The 21,073-nt window shown below is 43.5% G+C and overlaps 1 protein-coding gene across 1 annotated transcript in view; it reads left to right on the forward strand.

The window, feature by feature from the left end:
* The window catches only part of tmem178b (transmembrane protein 178B), a 151,485-nt gene that overhangs the window by 115,491 nt on the left and 14,921 nt on the right, over positions 1-21,073 (forward strand). The window lies entirely within an intron of this gene.

The following is a 21,073-nucleotide window of genomic DNA, read 5'->3' on the forward strand; positions in this document are numbered from 1 at the left end:
ATGTCTAATTAAATTTTGTAATAGTTATTAGATAGAAGATGTGTGTTTAATGTGACTTAATGGGACATTTTTGCCCTAAAAAAGTGAGAACAGCTGCAGTAGTGTTAAGCAAACTAGGGTTAAAATTCTCTGAATGTTTGGTAGGACTGATGTTTTTTAACCCTTTAAACACTACCAGATGGGGGTAATAAAGCTTCTCTAGAGTTGTTCTTTTAGGTTTAGGAGGACCTTCAAAAAGAAAATGTAAAAACATGGAGATGTTTGTGGCTGTAGTGAGGTAGTGAATGTTGGCAAGATGAAGAACACAGTCAGTGATTTTTAGTGTTTATGTTTGCCTCAAAGCAGCTGAGCTGGAGTTGGCTTGGTGAGGATAGCAGGTAAACAGTAGCAGGAATAACTGGAAATGAGGAAAAAGTGGAAATACATGCAGATTTTTACATTAACAAAATAAATAAATAAATATGCAGCTTTTGGTAAAAAATATAAAAAATGGTTTATTTTAAATGGTTAAAAGATATTGAGAATACAAATAAGGAAATATTTTTCCAAGGGGGGGCTCGTGGTTTTGCAGCAGCCTTGCCAATTAGCATATTAATACAGATGCTAAAGCTAGGTTTCAACCCTGATAACTATGTCTTTATGTTATTATATTCCACAGTTCATAAAGACACCACGTTATTTTCTTCACCTGTGTGTGTGTGTGTGTGTGTGTGTGTGTGTGTGTGTGTGTGTGTGTAGAGCAATAGAGGTGAAAAGTTCATGAACATTTGCGTTTCCTCCTTTTGAAGCGACATTCATCTTCTGTCTAACTGTGAGTTTAAAATGACTGTGTACAAGGTAAATAAGCTCCATTAAATGTGTGTGTGTTCATGTGGTGAATAGAAACATCACGTAAGCCGGCAGTGCAGCATTTCTGTTTATATACAGCTTATCCCAGAGCAGTGGAAAGACTTTGTGTTAAGCTGTAGAAGTGTGAGGCATCAGGATTTGTCAAGTTGGCTTTTCAGCGTTGCTGCTGCTTATCTCCTGGGTGCATGTGGTCAGCAGGACCTCCCCACAATCTGCAAAAACCAAGGTCATCTGCCTCTCTCTGGCTCTCTCCTGGTATCTCTGTCTGCCACTCTCTCTGTGTTGTTGGTGAAAACAGAAACTCCTCAGATGGTGAAGCGTGTGCTTACTAAGACAAGCTGCTGTACGGCCAGAGAGCCAAGACAGGAAGTGTTGTTCACGTCAAGGCTTCACATCTTCGCTTCACCTGAGGGTGTGTTTGACTTCAGCACAGAGGAAAGAAAGACCTGTTTCTCTGTTTACACTTCATGCCTCTCCTCGTCATATTCCATTTACATATTCATTGTTTGGTCTTGTTGTTGACTGACCTTTGCTCATGACATTATTTATCATAGTTAACCCTTGACTCTATCGTTCCCAGGGGAAACACTGGCATCCACTGGTTTAAGTTTACCAGGATGACCTTTAAATTCCCATCAAATCCAGTTAATCTAGCAGGCAGCTGTTAATGAGTCTGTAAAAAGTAGAGGTTCTCTACCTGCTCAGCAACAAGCAGAAAAAAGACAATTTTAGACAAAAATGTTGAAGCAGTTCAGGTGCTTTTATAAAGCCTTTACTTCTGTTACACAAGCTTCATCAGCAGCCGACACGACAATGATCAGCCAGAGGAAAGCTGTGGGAGCGGACAGATTATCAGCGTCGGGGTAGAACGGTGTACCGGGCATGCTGGCATTTCCTGGGTGGAGCCATACCAAACACTCTGATCCAAGACCATCACAGAACCCTGATCCGACTTCATACCGTCACAGAACCCTGATCCGACTTCATGCCGTCACAGAACCCTGATCCGACTTCATGCCGTCACAGAACCCTGACCCGACTTCATACCATCACAGAACCCTGATCCGACTTCATAATGTCACAGAACCCTGATCCGACTTCATACCGTCACAGAACCCTGATCCGACTTCATGCCGTCACAGAACCCTGATCCGACTTCATACCGTCACAGAACCCTGACCCGACTTCATGCCGTCACAGAACCCTGATTCGACTTCATACCGTCACAGAACCCTGATCCGACTTCATGCCGTCACAGAACCCTGACCCGACTTCATACCATCACAGAACCCTGATCCGACTTCATAATGTCACAGAACCCTGACCCGACTTCATACCGTCACAGAACCCTGATCCGACTTCATAATGTTACAGAACCCTGATCCGACTTCATACCATCACAGAACCCTGATCCGACTTCATGCCGTCACAGAACCCTGATCCGACTTCATACCATCACAGAACCCTGATCCGACTTCATAATGTCACAGAACCCTGATCTGACTTCATACCATCACAGAACCCTGATTCGACTTCATACCGTCACAGAACCCTGATCCGACTTCATACCGTCACAGAACCCTGATCCGACTTCATAATGTCACAGAACCCTGATCCGACTTCATACCGTCACAGAACCCTGATTCGACTTCATACCGTCACAGAACCCTGATCCGACTTCATACCGTCACAGAACCCTGATCCGACTTCATAATGTCACAGAACCCTGATCCGACTTCATGCCGTCACAGAATCCTGATCCGACTTCATACCGTCACAGAACCCTGATCCGACTTCATACCATCACAGAACCCTGATCCGACTTCATGCCGTCACAGAACCCTGATCCGACTTCATGCTGTCACAGAACCCTGATCCGACTTCATAATGTCACAGAACCCTGATCCGACTTCATACCGTCACAGAACCCTGACCCGACTTCATCCCGTCACAGAACCCTGATCCGACTTCATAATGTCACAGAACCCTGATCCGACTTCATGCCGTCACAGAACCCTGATCCGACTTCATAATGTCACAGAACCCTGATCCGACTTCATAGCGTCACAGAACCCTGATCCGACTTCATACCGTCACAGAACCCTGACCCGACTTCATGCCGTCACAGAACCCTGACCCGACTTCATAATGTCACAGAACCCTGATCCGACTTCATACCGTCACAGAACCCTGACCTGACTTCATACCGTCACAGAACCCTGATCCGACTTCATACCGTCACAGAACCCTGACCCGACTTCATACCGTCAAAGAACCCTGATCCAACTTCATAATGTCACAGAACCCTGATCCGACATCATACCGTCACAGAACCCTGACCCGACTTCATACCGTCACAGAACCCTGATCCGACTTCATACCGTCAAAGAACCCTGATCCGACTTCATAATGTCACAGAACCCTGATCCGACTTCATACCGTCACAGAACCCTGACCCGACTTCATACCGTCACAGAACCCTGATCCGACTTCATACTGTCAAAGAACCCTGATCCGACTTCATAATGTCACAGAACCCTGATCCGACTTCATACCGTCACAGAACCCTGACCCGACTTCATACCATCACAGAACCCTGATCCGACTTCATACAGTCACAGAACCCTGATCCGACTTCATACTGTCAAAGAACCCTGATCCGACTTCATACCGTCACAGAACCCTGATCCGACTTCATACCGTCACAGAACCCTGATCCGACTTCATACTGTCAAAGAACCCTGATCCGACTTCATAATGTCACAGAACCCTGATCCGACTTCATACCGTCACAGAACCCTGACCCGACTTCATACCATCACAGAACCCTGATCCGACTTCATACAGTCACAGAACCCTGATCCGACTTCATACTGTCAAAGAACCCTGATCCGACTTCATAATGTCACAGAACCCTGATCCGACTTCATACCATCACAGAACCTTGACCCGACTTCATACCATCACAGAACCCTGATCCGACTTCATACAGTCACAGAACCCTGATCTGACTTCATACCATCACAGAACCCTGATCCGACTTCATACAGTCACAGAACCCTGATCCGACTACTGTCACAGCACCCTGATCCGACTTCATACAGTCACAGAACCCTGATCCGACTTCATAACGTCACAGAACCCTGATCCGACTTCATAATGTCACAGAACCCTGATCCAACTTCATACCGTCACAGAACCCTGATCCGACTTCATACCGTCACAGAACCCTGACCCGACTTCATACCGTCACAGAACCCTGATCCGACTTCATAATGTCACAGAACCCTGATCCGACTTCATGCCGTCACAGAACCCTGATCCGACTTCATAATGTCACAGAACCCTGATCCGACTTCATACCATCACAGAACCCTGACCCGACTTCATACCGTCACAGAACCCTGACCCGACTTCATAATGTCACAGAACCCTGATCCGACTTCATACCGTCACAGAACCCTGACCCGACTTCATACCGTCACAGAACCCTGATCCGACTTCATAATGTCACAGAACCCTGATCCGACTTCATACCGTCACAGAACCCTGACCCGACTTCATAATGTCACAGAACCCTGATCCGACTTCATACCGTCACAGAACCCTGACCCGACTTCATACCGTCACAGAACCCTGATCCGACTTCATAATGTCACAGAACCCTGACCCGACTTCATACAGTCACAGAACCCTGATCCAACTACTGTCACAGCACCCTGATCCGACTTCATACAGTCACAGAACCCTGATCCGACTTCATAATGTCACAGAACCCTGATCCGACTTCATACCGTCACAGAACCCTGATCCGACTTCATAATGTCACAGAACCCTGATCCGACTTCATACCGTCACAGAACCCTGACCCGACTTCATACAGTCACAGAACCCTGATCCGACTTCATACCGTCACAGAACCCTGATCCGACTTCATAATGTCACAGAACCCTGATCCGACTTCATACCGTCACAGAACCCTGATCCGACTTCATAATGTCACAGAACCCTGATCCGACTTCATACCGTCACAGAACCCTGACCCGACTTCATACTGTCACAGCACCCTGATCCGACTTCATACAGTCACAGAACCCTGATCCGACTTCATAATGTCACAGAACCCTGATCCGACTTCATACAGTCACAGAACCCTGATCCGACTACTCTCACAGCACTCTCATCCGACTTCTTGTGATTCTCCACTTTCAGGATAAATGTCTCATTCATGATGAAAAAAAAAAAAAAACAACAAAAAATAAAAAAAAAAAACACTGAGACAACCTGACTGGTTGCTGATGACATGTTTACATGGTTCAGCTACACAAATCTACATGGGGGTTTTTATTTTGAAAATTACCAGAACCTTGTACACTGCTTTCCTGTCTGTCCCTATGTGAACTCCTGTGATTGACACGTTCTGACTGCGTGTTCCGTCACAAATAGTGAGAGTTTAGCGTTAAGCCGTGACAAGGCGCTTTTGGGACACTTCTGCACCGTGGTGGGAACCAAAACTAAAATGGCCGTAAACAGCTGTTGAGGCTACAGCGCAACCGTGACGCAGTGTACACTCCCCGGTGGAAATTGGGGGTTAGCCTGTATCAGTATTAACTGTGTTATTGTTGATTATTTAATATTTATTTGTTGCATCTTTCACTGAAGTCATGGGTACTGTGTACTGATGATGTCTGAAACTTTGCACTTTGAATGTTAACTGGTGTCTGTGGTAAGCTGCAAATGAATTGCCTGGATAGGATAAAAAACGTGTTTTGAATCTGAATACTATTCGAACCCTAATCCAATCTCATACCATGGTTTTTAACTAAGTATGTTATGGTTCTCTTTTCAGAAATGGGATCATTTTTTTTCATTATATGTCATTTATTTAATATTCCCAGCACATTCAATCAGCAGCTTTGTGGTTTGTACACACAGCAGGAACATGCAAACTGGTAATAATTGCTCTGGGATTCAGCCTGGAAGCTTTTCAGCCTTCACAGGAGACCCCTGCTGTTTTATCCCCACTACAACAATGCGCTGCTTTGCATCCATTTTAGAACGTGTAATTACACATGAGTTTTGGAGTGCACGCTTTCAGAATTTCCAAAAAGAATGTGATTTGTTTTGATTGGGCCACCCACAGAAATCTTGTGGCTGTAGTTCTGCAGTCAAATAGGAGACCTCCCAGGGTGAAGTCAGGCCTGACTCTTCAGAAAGCTGTCAGATAAATACATCATTTTCTGAATGCAGACACAGCAGTCTTTGTTATCCTCCCGTTCACTATTTATCTACCATATATCTTTGTCTATGGAACTAAAAAGATCCAAACGTTCAAATTTTTTAGTTTGAGAATGATCTCCTTCAGTGAAGGACAGGACACTTTTTCCTCATTTCCAGTTATTCCTGCTACTATTTACCTGCTATCCTCACTAAACCAACTCCAGCTCAGCTGCTTTGTGGCGCCACCGTGCATCAGAAACGTCTTCTTGGCTTTATTCCAGCTATAGAGGAGCATTATTTTTCTTCTTTTCACACACACATAGAACTTTCTGCTCACTGGTTGATCTTTGACCACCTACCTACATACATACACACACACACACACATATATATATATATATATATATATATATATACACTACCGTTCAAAAGTTTGGGGTCACTTCCCTATTGAATCCCATGGCAAAGTGACCCCAAACTTGTGAATGGTAGTGTATATATATATATATATATATGTGTGTGTGTGTGTGTGTATATCAGGGAAAAGGAACACGAGGACCTGGAGAAATACCAAGTATTCAAGGAAGAGCTGGAGAAAGCCTGAAAGGTGATGGCAACGGTAGTACCAGTGGTCATCGGAGCACTAGGGACCGTGAGATGAACATCAACCCACAGGAAAGATGGAAGGGTGGATTAGGTATAAGTTTAAATGACACCTAGATTTCTGAAAAGATCTGTTGCTTTTAACTTTGCTGACTGAGGCTGGACACAATTCTTTGGTTGCAAAGACAATAATTTTACATTTATAAGAAAATTCTGGAACATCCAAGTAATGATTTGAACAAGACACAAACTGTCTGGAACAAAATCAAAAGTCTATAAAGTTCTTATCAGACTTTGTGGTGAAGACCAGATTAAATGAGGAAACATGTAAGACATTTAGTTTCTGCCTGACTAAATGAAAAAGGTTTACAGATTACCTGTCGGAGAACTGAGGAATCCTCATTGGTCTTCCTCCTGCAGGTCAAGCTGGTTTCTTTCCTGTGATTAACCTCTAGACCAGAATGAAATCACACTGAGGGAGCGCTGGACAACCTGACATGTTAAACTTGTTCTATCTGATCTATGCAGGGCTGCATGGTGAGAAGGTTGCTGGTTCAAACCTCTGCTGGAGCCTCGCTGACTGGAGTTTGTTCTCTCCACATACATATTCCAGCTTCCTCCCACAGTCCAAAAACACGCCATGTTGACATTACATACAAAAAAGTAATAATGAATATTAGTAAATAACTGAAGTTGTTTAAGCAGGGGTGTCAAACAGATGGCCCGGGGGCTGAAACTGACACTCAAAAGGGTCCAATCTGGACATGAAAATGACATGGAAGATATTAACAGTAATATTCTAATAAAAATGAATAAAATATATTATTAAAAGTAGCTAATATTCTAATAACAGTAACTAATATAACAAAAGTAACTGTAATATAATAAAAGTAACTATATAATAATAAAATTAACCATAATATTTTAATTAAAGTAACTTATATTGTAATAAAGTAACTTATATTGTAATAAAGTGACTGTAATATTGTAATAAAGTAACTGTAATCTCAGGTGTTTCCAGGTTTCATGTTTAAATGTAAAACATCTCCAGGGCAGGAGGAGAACTGATTCCATCTTTTCCATCTTTCTGACTTCAGTTTGTATGAAGAGGTGGTCGGTTCAGCTGGTCAGGATTACTACACATGAGGAAATGTACACGTATGTACATTTAAAATAACTTCTAAATCTGGAAAAGTTCCTCTGATCATCATGTGGAATACTGGATTTTTCCTATTCCAGATACCTGGAATTAAAGTGTAGCTCCACATTTCAAATTTCACTCAATATTGAAGTCTAACCCCACCCACTACTTTCTGTGTAACACCCACCCACAGACGGATGCCCTACCGACTGAGATATCCAGCTGCACGTTCCGATTCCTCTGGCGTGTCTTCCATTCTGACACTGTGATGACAGCATCTGCCACCTGCTGCCACTACTCTGCCTTTCTGACACCAGTAATACCCACACTGTGCCCACCAGTCAAACATTTTTCCATCAGGATCTCAGTCTCACACCCCGAAAAATTCCACTTCTTCCCTCTTTTTGCTGCCGAGACATCATGGAAATGACATGACGAATATGTATTACAGGCATCCACCTGACCATTTATAGCCACCATGTGGGCGTGGGAAGGCGTTCCCTGACGTGCGCCCGCTTTAGAGTTGATTCTGATTTATAAACAGAAACAAGTTTAGGACGTGCATGTACACGCTTTTATAAATCTGAAAGTAGAAGTGCGCAGCACTACCTTTGTGCGCCACAGACGCCAGCTGTAGTTTGCTTTGCTACGCATAGTTTATAAATGAGGCCCCAGGACAGGTCGCCAGTCCATCACAGGACCATCACAGAGACACAAACAACCAGTTACACTCATTCCTACAGAGAGTTTAGATTAAATAATTAACTTGACATCATGTCTTTGGATGGTGGGAAGATGCCGGAGTACTCAGAGAGACCCCATGCTAACACAGGTTGAACATGCACACAGAAAGAGCCCTGTTCATTTCAGATTTCACTGAATATTAAAGTGTAGCTCCACCCCCTACTTTCTGTGTAACTCCACCCACTGCAAAATTTGAAAAATGCCTGAAACTGCAGGGGTTGGGGTGGGAGGTGTGGGGTGATCAGAGGGCGGAGAGTGGGTGGGTCGGGACACACAGGCAGAAATGATTGACAGCTCAGCTCACTGGCAAGATGCAAAGCGAGATTCACAAAGCAGCTACGCCACAGATCCTGATGCATCTGGAGGGAGGGGCTGTGGGGTTTAAAGTTTTCTCATGACATAGAGAAGCACCCAGCATGGCTCTACAAAGTAAACTCTATATCACAAAAACTGTAGGGGTTTTTCACCCACAAAATCCTGTTTTTTAAAGAAAATAATAAATTATAGAAATACTTTATTAAATAAAAATACTTTAAATTTTTATCAACAGTATATGTAGTTTTCATCCCAATTAAGTAATACTATGTTGTTTTCAGCTAAAAAAAAAACACATTTTAGGGTGAAGTACCCCTTTAATATCCTTCCTTTGACACTTATTAATAGGAGTTAATAATGATACAGCAGGATAATGCACCATGTCACAAAGCTCAGATCATCTCCACCTGCTTTCTAGAACATGACGATGAGTTCACTGGACTCCAACGGCCTCCACAGCCACCAGATCTCAGTCCAGTAGAGCAGTGGCTCCACACCTGGAACCACTGGAGGTTTCCAAACCATTTACCACAGTATTTCCATTTTAATGCAGATCTTAAATCTAAGTTTGATTTTCAACCTGAATCTGAAGCTTCTGGTTTTATTAGCTGTATGAAACTAAACCAGTCAAAGTTTACATTTCTCAGGATCAGGTGTTGGTATCTGTTTCAGTCCGATGAGGACTTTGTTGGTTGCTGTAAGCATGAGGCCTGCGGCCACTGCACTCTGGGGAGGAGACATAGAGCTTAATTTCATTACCTCATGTTAACTGCCACTGGGGAGAAAACAATGGAGTGGGACAATTTAATTATAGAAGATAGAAGGAAGGAGAGTGTGGGGGTGAGATGGAGATGCTGATGAGTTTAAACATATGTGCTATTTACTGAGGATGCCCTATCAACGTATCCTGTGGCTTTGTAACACCAGGAAGAAGCTTCTAGGGTCGGGGACCATATGGGTGATGTTATAGTGGAACGGTCAACAACACAGTGATGGCTGCTCCAGGCTGAGGCGGGGTCTGAAGATGGATGGGAAATGATCACTGTCAGCCTGGAGAACACCACTCACATGGCTCCACAGATCTGCCAGGCAGAGCTGGATGCTGGAACAAGACAACACCCTGAGGGTCCCAGGCTGATGGGAGGCCCACGATGGTGCCTTGTCATGTACTGAGCAGGACAGCTGGTGTATCAGAGAACTACTTCTAGTATTACTACTACTGCAAAAATTCAACCAGGGTCTGTCCTTGATAAACGACGAGTTTTTACCCATCAAACAGCAGAATAATCTTAAAGACCAGAAAAATCAACTTCCATTGTGGAATAAATGGATATATCAGACTTTTCAGGACAAGTAAAAAACTGAATAAAACCTGCTGACTGAGAGAAAATGTAAAATTTTCAGCTTGTTATGTCAGGGAGTTTCTTCCTCTGCCAGTGCGTTCAGAGATGGTGGCGAGGCGCTGACAGTCATTGCTGCTCAGTGTCATTAAAGCCAAGCAGATCCTGCATAGCACAGTTTTAATGGCTGCTGTCGGTTGCTCAGAGGCCCCTCTGCTGGCACTGCCGATTAAACATGACTCAGTATTTTTTAGTCCAAGATTTTCTTAATCTTTTTTCAGGACTCGTGCCAAGCTCCGAAGTGAGCAATGTTCCCGACAGGAGCCTGAAAGCAGCGTGCATGATTCAAAGGCAGGACAGAGGGAGGTGAAAACACGGGAAGGCAGAGATCAGAGGAGGGGGCTGAACGGCGATGATGGTGAAGCATGACAGTTTCCTTCTTCCTCTCAACAGATTGTTTTCTTTTACAGCAGAGGAAGCTAAACTCAGTTGTTTCCTTTCAAAAATCAGTAGTGTTAAGTCTGAGACAAACACGTCATCTGAGGTTCACTAAACTAAAACTCTAAATCAGGGATGTCATTCTTATTAGTCCAAGTTCCACATCCAGAACATTCTGACCTCCAGTGGGTCGGACCGGTAACAGGTTATGGGCCAGGCAGCGTCCTATGCAAGTTAGCTTTGACGAAAGAAGCTGTCGCTAATGATAACATGGAGCTTTTGCAACTTGTGGACAAGCTTGGATATAAGTGAGCATTTATTATTGGGACAGTTTCTATGCAACATATTACGAATAACAGACTAAAGTAACGGTTGAGATCAACAGAAAAAGTACAGCTTTAAGCTTGTGGTAAAAAGCTGCCGCCTTAGCAAAATGGCGAGCAGAACAACAGGAGTCCTGACATCGCAGCCTATTTTACATGCGCTGCCGCTGATGCTGAACAGTTAGCCGAAGACAGCCGAAGAATGCTGACTGCTATACTGAACTGATAAGACTGATAGATGACAAAAGCTTGTCATTCATAAGGCATGAAGCTGCCGATGACGGAAGGAAGGCCCTGGGAATATTAAAAGATCATTATTGTGGAAAGTACACATTCTTATCCAAGCTATGCATGACAGAAAAGGAGTATTACAGACGACACGATAAGGGCAGTGAACATCATTATAGCCCTAAGAGATGCAGGTAAAACAATGAGGGATGGACTAATCATAGCCAAGACACTAGCAGGGCTACCAGAGCCCCTAGCTATCCATGTTACACAAAATGAAGATCAAGTTACATTCACAGACTTTAAAAGAAGACTTCGAGTCTATGAGGAGTCAGAGAAAATGAACTGGACAGAATCTACTGATAATGTGATGAAAATCATACAAAACAGAGGCAAACCTTCACAATGACCAAAGCTACCTACAAGAAAGATGAAGATGCCAAGGTGTTACAAGTGTGGAATAAAAAGACACAAGGCAAGGAACTGTTCAGCGTTTTACTGTTCAAGGAACTGGTAAAACAACACACACCAAGAATTCCTGTGAAAGAAAAACAAGAAACGAAATGGAGCCAAAAAAGTTGCTGATGTACAAGGAAGCATCTCTTCAAGGCAAAGCATAGGAAGCAGGGACAAGCACAGGGACTTCAGGTTATCAGGAAGAACTCCTGAAAATTTGAAAGCTTCGACAACTTGTTCTAGGCTTAGACCCACTCAGTGGAGTTGGCAGACAGGACCAAGTGCAGCGAGATAGCAAAAGGAAGAGGCACAGCTATGGTCTATCTACTAGACAACGCTGGACATCAATACAGAGCACAGCTACGACATGCACTCTACATACCACCACATCTTCTCAGTGGCAAAAGCAGCAAACGGAGGAGCAACTATCACCTTCATAAGAGGGGGCAGCACCATGGTAACCAGAGACGGTAGCAGGTCTGATATTCATGAAAGTGAAAACCTGTATTACTTACTAACTGTTGAGATGAGTATTGATGATCAGTGTAAAGGATGTCATGATATACAAACCTGGCATGAGATTTTGGATCACTGTAATTTGAAAGATGTACAAATGTTACAGGTGTTGTAAAAGGTATAGAGATAGAGAGGAGTTCAGGAAGGCCAGATCAGCTCTCTGAAGTTTGTACACAAGAAAAATGAACAGAGACCAGGAACAGAGAGCCAGATGCCAAAGGCCAAGAAGCCTTTAGGACTAGTCCACACTGATTTAACAGGAAGCATGACAGGACACAGACATGCGCAGTCCTTTAGTGATGACTATTCAGGCACTGTTTGTGTATTTTAAAAGTCAAAAAGTGACAGTGCTAGCTACCAAAAAACAAAAACAGCCCAGCCCTTCTGGTGTATTATCCAGACACAGAGAAAGTTAGAAAACACAGGTTGGTGAAATTCACAACAAAAATCACTAAAGAAAGAGAAACTCCAACATCAGCGCAGCAAACGGAATACAGTGTTGAGTGGACACATCCTGAAAAGTGAAGAAAATGTTCTGGATGAAAATGTGGAAGGCAATCCAAGTCTGTGGAATGTTTCTGAATCTTTACACAGACTGAATGAATTCACACAACCAGCTGAAGACAGTATGACTGTAAACAAAAAGAATCCACCAAGAACCAGAAGTCGACCGGTTCATCTGCAGGACTTTGAGACTGATGGTACCGCAAACAAAATGTAGACATGCATAGATTCTTGTTACTGAGCAGTCTGTGACTTTCCTCAAACCTACCAGGATGCCATGTCATCCAGCAATTCAAGGTGAAGGAAGAACGTAATGGATGAGGAAATGCAGTCACTGGTAAAGAATCACCCCCACTTTCCACCGGGTGTGTGCACCACGTTACGGCTGCACCACAGTTTTGTTCCGACCTCAGTGGCGCTGCAATCTACACCGGGAGCGTGTCAGGTGTGGAGCGCCGCAAGTTCACCTAGCAGGAGCCACGAGATCACGAAATCACAGGAGGAGTGGAGAATCTTGGGAAAAACTGATACTGAAGTTGCAGCTTTCTGCTGGATAGGTGAGTTAATTCAATCTAACAATGAGGTTTATTTTGGCATTATTTGAGAAACAGGGCAGGTAGTCCAGCAACTACTTTATCACCCCATTTAAGTCGGATCATTTACTGTTACTTGCTATATAAAACGGCAGAAACGGCTAATTTGTTAGTTAGCCTACAGTAGAAAAGCTCCGTTGCAACAATCTTCAGCTGTCGTTATTCTTCACAGAAGTCATACCAGGAGGCGACGGCTTCTTTCAGACGTATTTTCCCTCGTTTTTCATAATTTATTTCAGCTGATTTGACAATAGGAGTGGAGGTAGTTGTTCTCCTTCTAGTCAGACGAAATAGACCAAAGTAATACCAGTTTCTCGTTGTGTTTTAATCACTAGAACCGCAAGCATTCTAACACAAAATATCTCTCAGATAATAGTTATTTCCAATCAATACGTCGCCCACCTCCCTTGATAACTCAGCTGAAATACATGTTACTAAACACAGAATGCTGTTACAGCACCGGATCTTCCTCTAACAGCACCGCCAGGTCCACTGCCCCTGCTTCGAGTCCCTCTTTCTCTCCTTCATCAGATGATCTCTAAGTCTGTAAGTCACGAATAACATTTCACACAATAACATTAGCTATTAGCATTAGCTTGGTACCAAGTACATGGAGGACTGCTTGTAACTTATCAGCATAAAAAAAAGCCTTATTATGTATAGTGCTGTGCCTCCTCACCTGACGGGACACTCGAACTTCTGAGAGGTGTTAACATTTTCACATTTATAAATCTCCACGGCTTACGTAGTTGTAATAAGGCTCTTAAACGGTGAGGTTCCACCGCTACTCGGTTGCTTACATTACACTAGCGCACCACTAGATGGGAGTAATTTTTACACACTGGGGCTTTAAGATGTAACAGGAAAAATATGAGAACAAACTATGGGAAAGATCTGAAATACAAGAATGCCAGCCAAGAGAGACCGCATGTGAGTCAAAACTTGAATATGGGGGTTGAAAAGACGACAAACAGAGGCAAGTACAGGGAGGCAGTGGGTAGTTCAATATACTCATCCACTTGCACTCGACCAGATATATGTTTCGTGGTCAGCAAACTATCTCAGCATTTTTCTGAGCCGACAGAGCAACACTGGAACACAGTGAAGCGTGTTAAGATACCTAAAAGGTACAGCACAACAAGAGTTATGCTTCAAACGAAATGACACAGAAAGACCTGGTCTGAGAGCACATGGTGATGAGGACCGGGCATCAGATGCTGCAGACAGACGTAGCACATCAGGATACTGCATTAGTCTTAGTGATTGAAGCTCTTTCTTCTCATTGAAGACATAAAACAACCAACAGTGGCACTATCAACTTGTGAAGCAGAGTACACAGCTTTAGCTTCAGCCATGTAAGAATGCATTTATGTGGAACAGTTGCTCAGAGGTATAGCCAGATACCAGCGATGGTACAACAGTGGAACCATTGCTCTCGCCAGAAGCCCAGTAAACCGGCAGAGGTGCCAGCATGCTGACATCAGGTACTACTTCATAGGAGAACTGTAAAAAGTGGCAAGATAGGTTGTAATAAGTTGTAATAAGATGAAATGACGAAGCCAGCTACTAAGTCAAAACTGGAAAGACTTGCTTGAGACGTGTGTGGCACTTGAAAATGTGAACTTTATTTTTCTGTGTTCTTGAGCTTATTTCCACTTGAGCTTACTTATTTCCACATGTAGTCCATCTTCCAGACGAGCATGGATCTATAAAACCAGCAAACATTTAAAGGAGTAGTGCACATGAAATGTGTTTTTTGAGCTGTAAACAAGACAGTTTTACTTAATTGTGATGAAAACCACATAAACAGTTTGTATTTCTTCAGTTTATTTTAAAAACGGGATTTTGTGGGTAAAAAAATGGTTCATAGCGCCCTCTACCGGGTAAAACCAGGTTATGTTTTTTGTGACATAGAGAGTTTATCTATGTCATGAGAAAAATTTAAAACCCCACAGCTCCTCCCTCCACATGCAGGTAGGCGGGTCCTCGCCTTGCAGGCGTAGAAAACCACGCCCACCAACGCATATGAAGGGATGTGAACTTATCTGGTGTAGATCTGCTAGTTTCAGACTTCTGTTCTTTCACAGAGTTTCTGGTGAAATATTCCTGCATTGGGACGGATTTGTGCTTCTTAGGGTGTAAAAGTAACACCGGACTTTATTCTTTAACTGCTGATCGTCATCTGGTGACAGACAGCAGCTCAAATCGTAGCAGCAGCAACTTCCAGCAGCTGCCACAACCTGCCACGAGTCTCCACAGCTTTCCAGAGCTGCTGGAGCTGCTGACAGGCAGCTAACAGCGCTAACGCCTCACACTGATATGTTCAGGACCACCTGGTTCATGTGTAGCAGAGGAGATTCAGGAGGGAAAGTCTTCCACCTCAAAGACGCTCTGTGGCGTAGCTGCTTTGTGAATCTCGCTTTGCATCTTGCCAGTGAGCTGAGCTGTCAATCATTTCTGCCTGTGTGTCCCGACCCGCCCACTCTCCGCCCCCTGATCACCCCACACCTCCCACCCCAACCCCTGCAGTTTCAGGCATTTTTCAAATTTTGCAGTGGGTGGAGTTACACAGAAAGTAGGGGGTGGAGCTACACTTTAATATTCAGTGAAATCTGAAATGAACAGGGCTCTTTCTGTGTGCATGTTCAACCTGTGTTAGCATGGGGTCTCTCTGAGTACTCCGGCATCTTCCCACCATCCAAAGACATGATGTCAAGTTAATTATTTAATCTAAACTCTCTGTAGGAATGAGTGTAACTGGTTGTTTGTGTCTCTGTGATGGTCCTGTGATGGACTGGCGACCTGTCCTGGGGCCTCATTTATAAACTATGCGTAGCAAAGCAAACTACAGCTGGCGTCTGTGGCGCACAAAGGTAGTGCTGCGCACTTCTACTTTCAGATTTATAAAAGCGTGTACATGCACGTCCTAAACTTGTTTCTGTTTATAAATCAGAATCAACTCTAAAGCGGGCGCACGTCAGGGAACGCCTTCCCACGCCCACATGGTGGCTATAAATGGTCAGGTGGATGCCTGTAATACATATTCGTCATGTCATTTCCATGATGTCTCGGCAGCAAAAAGAGGGAAGAAGTGGAATTTTTCGGGGTGTGAGACTGAGATCCTGATGGAAAAATGTTTGACTGGTGGGCACAGTGTGGGTATTACTGGTGTCAGAAAGGCAGAGTAGTGGCAGCAGGTGGCAGATGCTGTCATCACAGTGTCAGAATGGAAGACACGCCAGAGGAATCGGAACGTGCAGCTGGATATCTCAGTCGGTAGGGCATCCGTCTGCCATGCAGGAGATCGAAGTTCGAATCCCACAGTGATAAACAGTAACACCTTCCAGTTGGGACTTTAGGTGAGACGCTACAGCCCACAGTAAATTGTTCTGGAGAAAAACGTCTGCTAAATGACAGTTAAGATGCAAGTAATGTAGTGTAGAATAAATATGTACAGATACATCTGAGACTAGTAGCAGTTTTTATAGTTGCTGGGTGTTCCAGCTGGGTAGGTGGTGCTGCGGCTGTGGTTGGAGAGGGTGAGGCCAGAGACTCTACCCAGCACCGCAGAGGACGTCCTGCAGGTGCAGAGAGACACCATCACCGTCATTAACCAGGTGGACAGGGAGTTGCAGGAAATGGAGACTGTCTTGACGGAAATTGGGACAACAATTACAAAAGGATTGTGTAAGAATAAATAAATAAATAAAGAAAATCCACCTCTTGTGTGTTTCATAAGCGTTGCATCACTTCTAGACCTCCAGTCTGTCCCACTCTGCTGGATCTTAGACTAAATGAGCAAAGCTTACTTTTCACATTTTATTTTTCTCTGGTAAATGTTGGCAGCAGACTCTCCACCTCATCATTTCCTTGATTTTATTCTGGACCCTTGGTGTTGCAGTTTCCCGTTTTCCCAGATTTTGACTGGGTCAGAGTTGCCGTGGAGGTAGGGACATTTCGTTTTTATAAATCCCAAAAGTTGACTATAATTGGCGCTTGCCGGTTTTTGTTCCTACGCCAGCTTTAGAAATGAGGCCCCTGGTCTACCTGCTTCTCTCCTAGTGGCTGCTGAGATAGACTCCAGCTTCCCCGTGACCCTGAAGTGGAAAAATCGGTGTAGAAAACAGATGGAGGGAGTCTGTAATCCAGTCATCACTCAGCAGATGTTTGTATTAACTCAGGTCATCCACTACAGCCAGTTACAGAACCACAGGCTGCTGATGACCAAATGGTTCTTCAGCTGGAACAAAAGGCACATTTTTCTCACCGTCTTACTGATGCTGAAAATAACAGTTCCATATGGGCACCAAAAGCCGTTTTCTTTAGATGGAATGATGTTTTATTGGACCATTGGTCTCGGAGCAGAGATTGTAATTAAAAGGGAATTGCTGCTCAGAGCTGAACAATGGACCTTATTAAATGTCGGGACAGACAGCAGCCTGTCAAACGCTGATACAGTAAACAAATTATTCCCCACAGTTCTTCACAATGCAGCATCAGCAGTCAGGAGGATTAAATCCACCATTTTTATTAACACATCTTTGAAGAAAATGGTTCTAATCAACAGTGCCTCATTCCACTTTTTTTTTCCTTTTTTTTTTACAGTCAGGATGTTGATTTTTTTTTTCTATTGTTTAAATAAGTTCCTTTTAGTTCAACTACTTGACACAAAAACAGAAACAACCACTGAACAGTGTTGTCGAGCAGCTTTTTACTAACATGATGCCACAGTGGGTCTCTGAGCCGACTGGACGATGCTGCTGACCTGTTCAGGGTGTACAGAAGGCTCCATGGCATCTGGAAAGCAGCAGAAACCCTGATGTGTTCTATGAAATGTCTATCTACTGAACATTTTACAGACATGAGTTGATCCATCTATTCGATTTGACACTGAAAACGTTCCTGTTTGTCAGAGCAGAGGTCTGACTGCATCTTCATGAAGAACATCCATCACGCAGACTTTTTAAGTTTATAGGAAGGGACGGTTAGAGTTAGCTGTACATCAGAAGCTGAGCAGGAGCTGCAGATGCAGCCAATCAGGTGACACTCTGAGCTTTGGTTACCTGCTCCTCTATGTGTTGCTTCGTGACATGTTCGCCACATCGATGAAACTCTGCATGATCTCACGTGCTGCTGCTTTCTGCAGCTTCACCAAACTTCTGCTTGTAGTTTCAAAGCTTGCTATGTTTCTGAGAATTTACTCATTTAACTCAAAGAGAAAAACCTTCAGTTTATTAGTTCTACATCTTTCCCAAACAGAGGTAGCTTTGTTTTTTATTCGGGTTTTACTTTCTCATCCTACAGTTAAACATGTGATTTTTGTGCAGATATTGATCCGTCTCTGGGGAATATTAAACCTGACACATTATTATGGACATTTTTGTCTGTTTGGTACAATCTTTTCTCTCAATCTGTCCTTCATTTTGGCTGTTAGAGCATATGACTCAGTTCTTTGTGAGAAAGTCTCAGAATTAAACAGTATTTATTACACAAACGTGTAATTGGCTCATGTAATATCTAAAGAAATATAAACCTAACATCACTGAAAGCATCATTATTATCTTTTGTAATAGCTGGTAGATTTTTTATTCAGAATAATTCAAAATATAATTTATTGAGACGACAGTAAGAACAACAGTCAAATTATCAGACTGAGTATTTCAAGTCAAACTAGTTAAAATCCTCAAAATTCCTTTGTTTTTAAATAAAGAAATCTATGCAGAAAAAAGTATAGTAATGGGGTTGGAGAGGACCACAGATCAGCTGTGCTTGCTCACCCAAAAGTCTAGAAGCCGCCCTGATCCCAAATAACCAAAGTTTAACTTCTGGTTCACAATTATTTCTTCATGATTGCCCATCAAATAAAAGTTTAATCTTTTCTGATGTGTGTCTGTTTAGACAGAATTTCTCCTGCTCATCTGGACTTACATAAACCTGTCCAAAGGGTTCTGGCTCCTTCACTCTGAACATCCTGCCAGGTCTTCAGTTACAAGTAAAGGACGGATTAATTCTCATCTCAGATTTATCCAGGACACCAGTTTCTTGGTTGTGGGTATTTCCTGAAAGTGAGATGGTCTTAGACTCATCCTCATCATGCAGCTGAAGGGAGTTTATCTTTGTAATAATATTCTGATTGGCCAGGCAGCAGAAGTGTGAGTTTCCTCATCATTTCAATGGGTGTAGACAACATGAGGCAGACAGGAAAGAAGTTGTTTGAACTGCTTTCTTTTCAGCTGGTAGCAGTTTGACTCTTTGATTTCCTGCCTTGGAAAATATATTGTGACCAACTTTCTGCTCTTCTCAGCAGACTGAAAACCAGGAAGGAATTATAATCTGTTAAACTGCAGAATAATCCCACAGCAGGTGCTGATTCTCAAAGTGATCCAGATTTACTTTCTGAAGATGTAAGAAACTTATTAAGTTAACATGTGTAGCAGGTAAAGGACTGGACCCACGGGAACTCAGTCAGGACTGAATAGAGATATTAATCTGCTTCCTGTCTCCTCTCTGAGATCTCCCCTAATGATGCCTAATCCAGCATCGTCTTCATCCCGTGTCCTCTCTGAGATCTCTCCAGCCAGTAAAAGTCAGTCAGATGTTGACCCTTGTCTGTCACTCTGTCCCTCCTTCTCTTTCGTTTCCTCTCTTCCTCTGATAATGTCCTCTTAAGTGTCTTTGCTGAATCAGTTATGTTGGATGCTGAAAGCAACTAATGTGTTGATATCTGTTGCTGGTGTGTGGCGTGGTGTGTACTTCTGCCTGTACATCCTGGAAGTAAAAGTAGTGAAGTGGTTTCTAAGCCTCAGAATGCTGCAGCAACAGTGGCTCCAGGAATGAACAAACACTGTGTCATCAAAACCAGTCAGAAACAGTTTTAAGGCCTATGAAAGTTACATGGTGTTACTTTAAATGTCTGGATTCTCATTAGTTCTTCTCTTAAGACGAAGGAGACAGGTGAACATCGTGTGAAAGTTTGACTGAAGACTCAGTCAGGTTCTTTCAGATCTCCCACCATGAGTCTCCTCCTCCCAGTCTCCCAGAACCACTCTGAATTTCAGCTCTCTCCATAATTTGTTGGCACACAACAGAGGTGTTTTGTTTTTTGTTTTAAATGTTTAAACCAGATGTTTCTGATACTGAACACAAAATATCTTTCATACATGAAATTATATGAACCAGAACCAGGAAGGAAAACCTCCAGCAGAACCAGAACCAGGGAGGAAACCTCCATCAGAACCAGAACCAGGAAGGAAAACCTCCATCAGAACCAGAACCAGGGAGGAAACCTCCATCAGAACCAGAACCAGAACCAGGGAGGTCAGCCATCTCTCTGGACCGGTTGGGGGTGGAGAGGACAGGAAAGAGGGGTGAACAAGCAGCATGACTCTCAGCCAGGGATTCCTGCTGAGGAAGAAGAGGAGTTTTTGGCAGGAAGAGGTGAAGAAGTGAGCAGTGACATGGATGAAGGGAAACGTTCTGCATGACTGGAGTTCTGTATTTTGTCCCTCAACATTTTTGGTCTCTGGCCAAATGCTTTGACCTTTCTCGCCTCCCAACATGGCGTCTCCTGCCAGAGCCTTGTGCCAGCCCTCATCCCGCTTCTGGCACCACCGCTTCCCCGTGACATTCTAATCTCCAGTAAAGGGAGTCAGTGCTTCGCTCGCAGCTCTTCTTCCTCTTTCCTCCTCCAAATATTTCATCTTTTCTCTGCACACAACCGCCGTCTCTGTCATTACCCTCCTGCAGAGTACATGTCTGTCCTTGTGGACGGTCACTTCCACAGGCTGTTTCTGCTTCCTCCTT

The sequence above is a fragment of the Melanotaenia boesemani genome, chromosome 23 (genome assembly GCF_017639745.1).
Source record: "Melanotaenia boesemani isolate fMelBoe1 chromosome 23, fMelBoe1.pri, whole genome shotgun sequence".
Lineage (NCBI taxonomy): Eukaryota > Metazoa > Chordata > Actinopteri > Atheriniformes > Melanotaeniidae > Melanotaenia > Melanotaenia boesemani.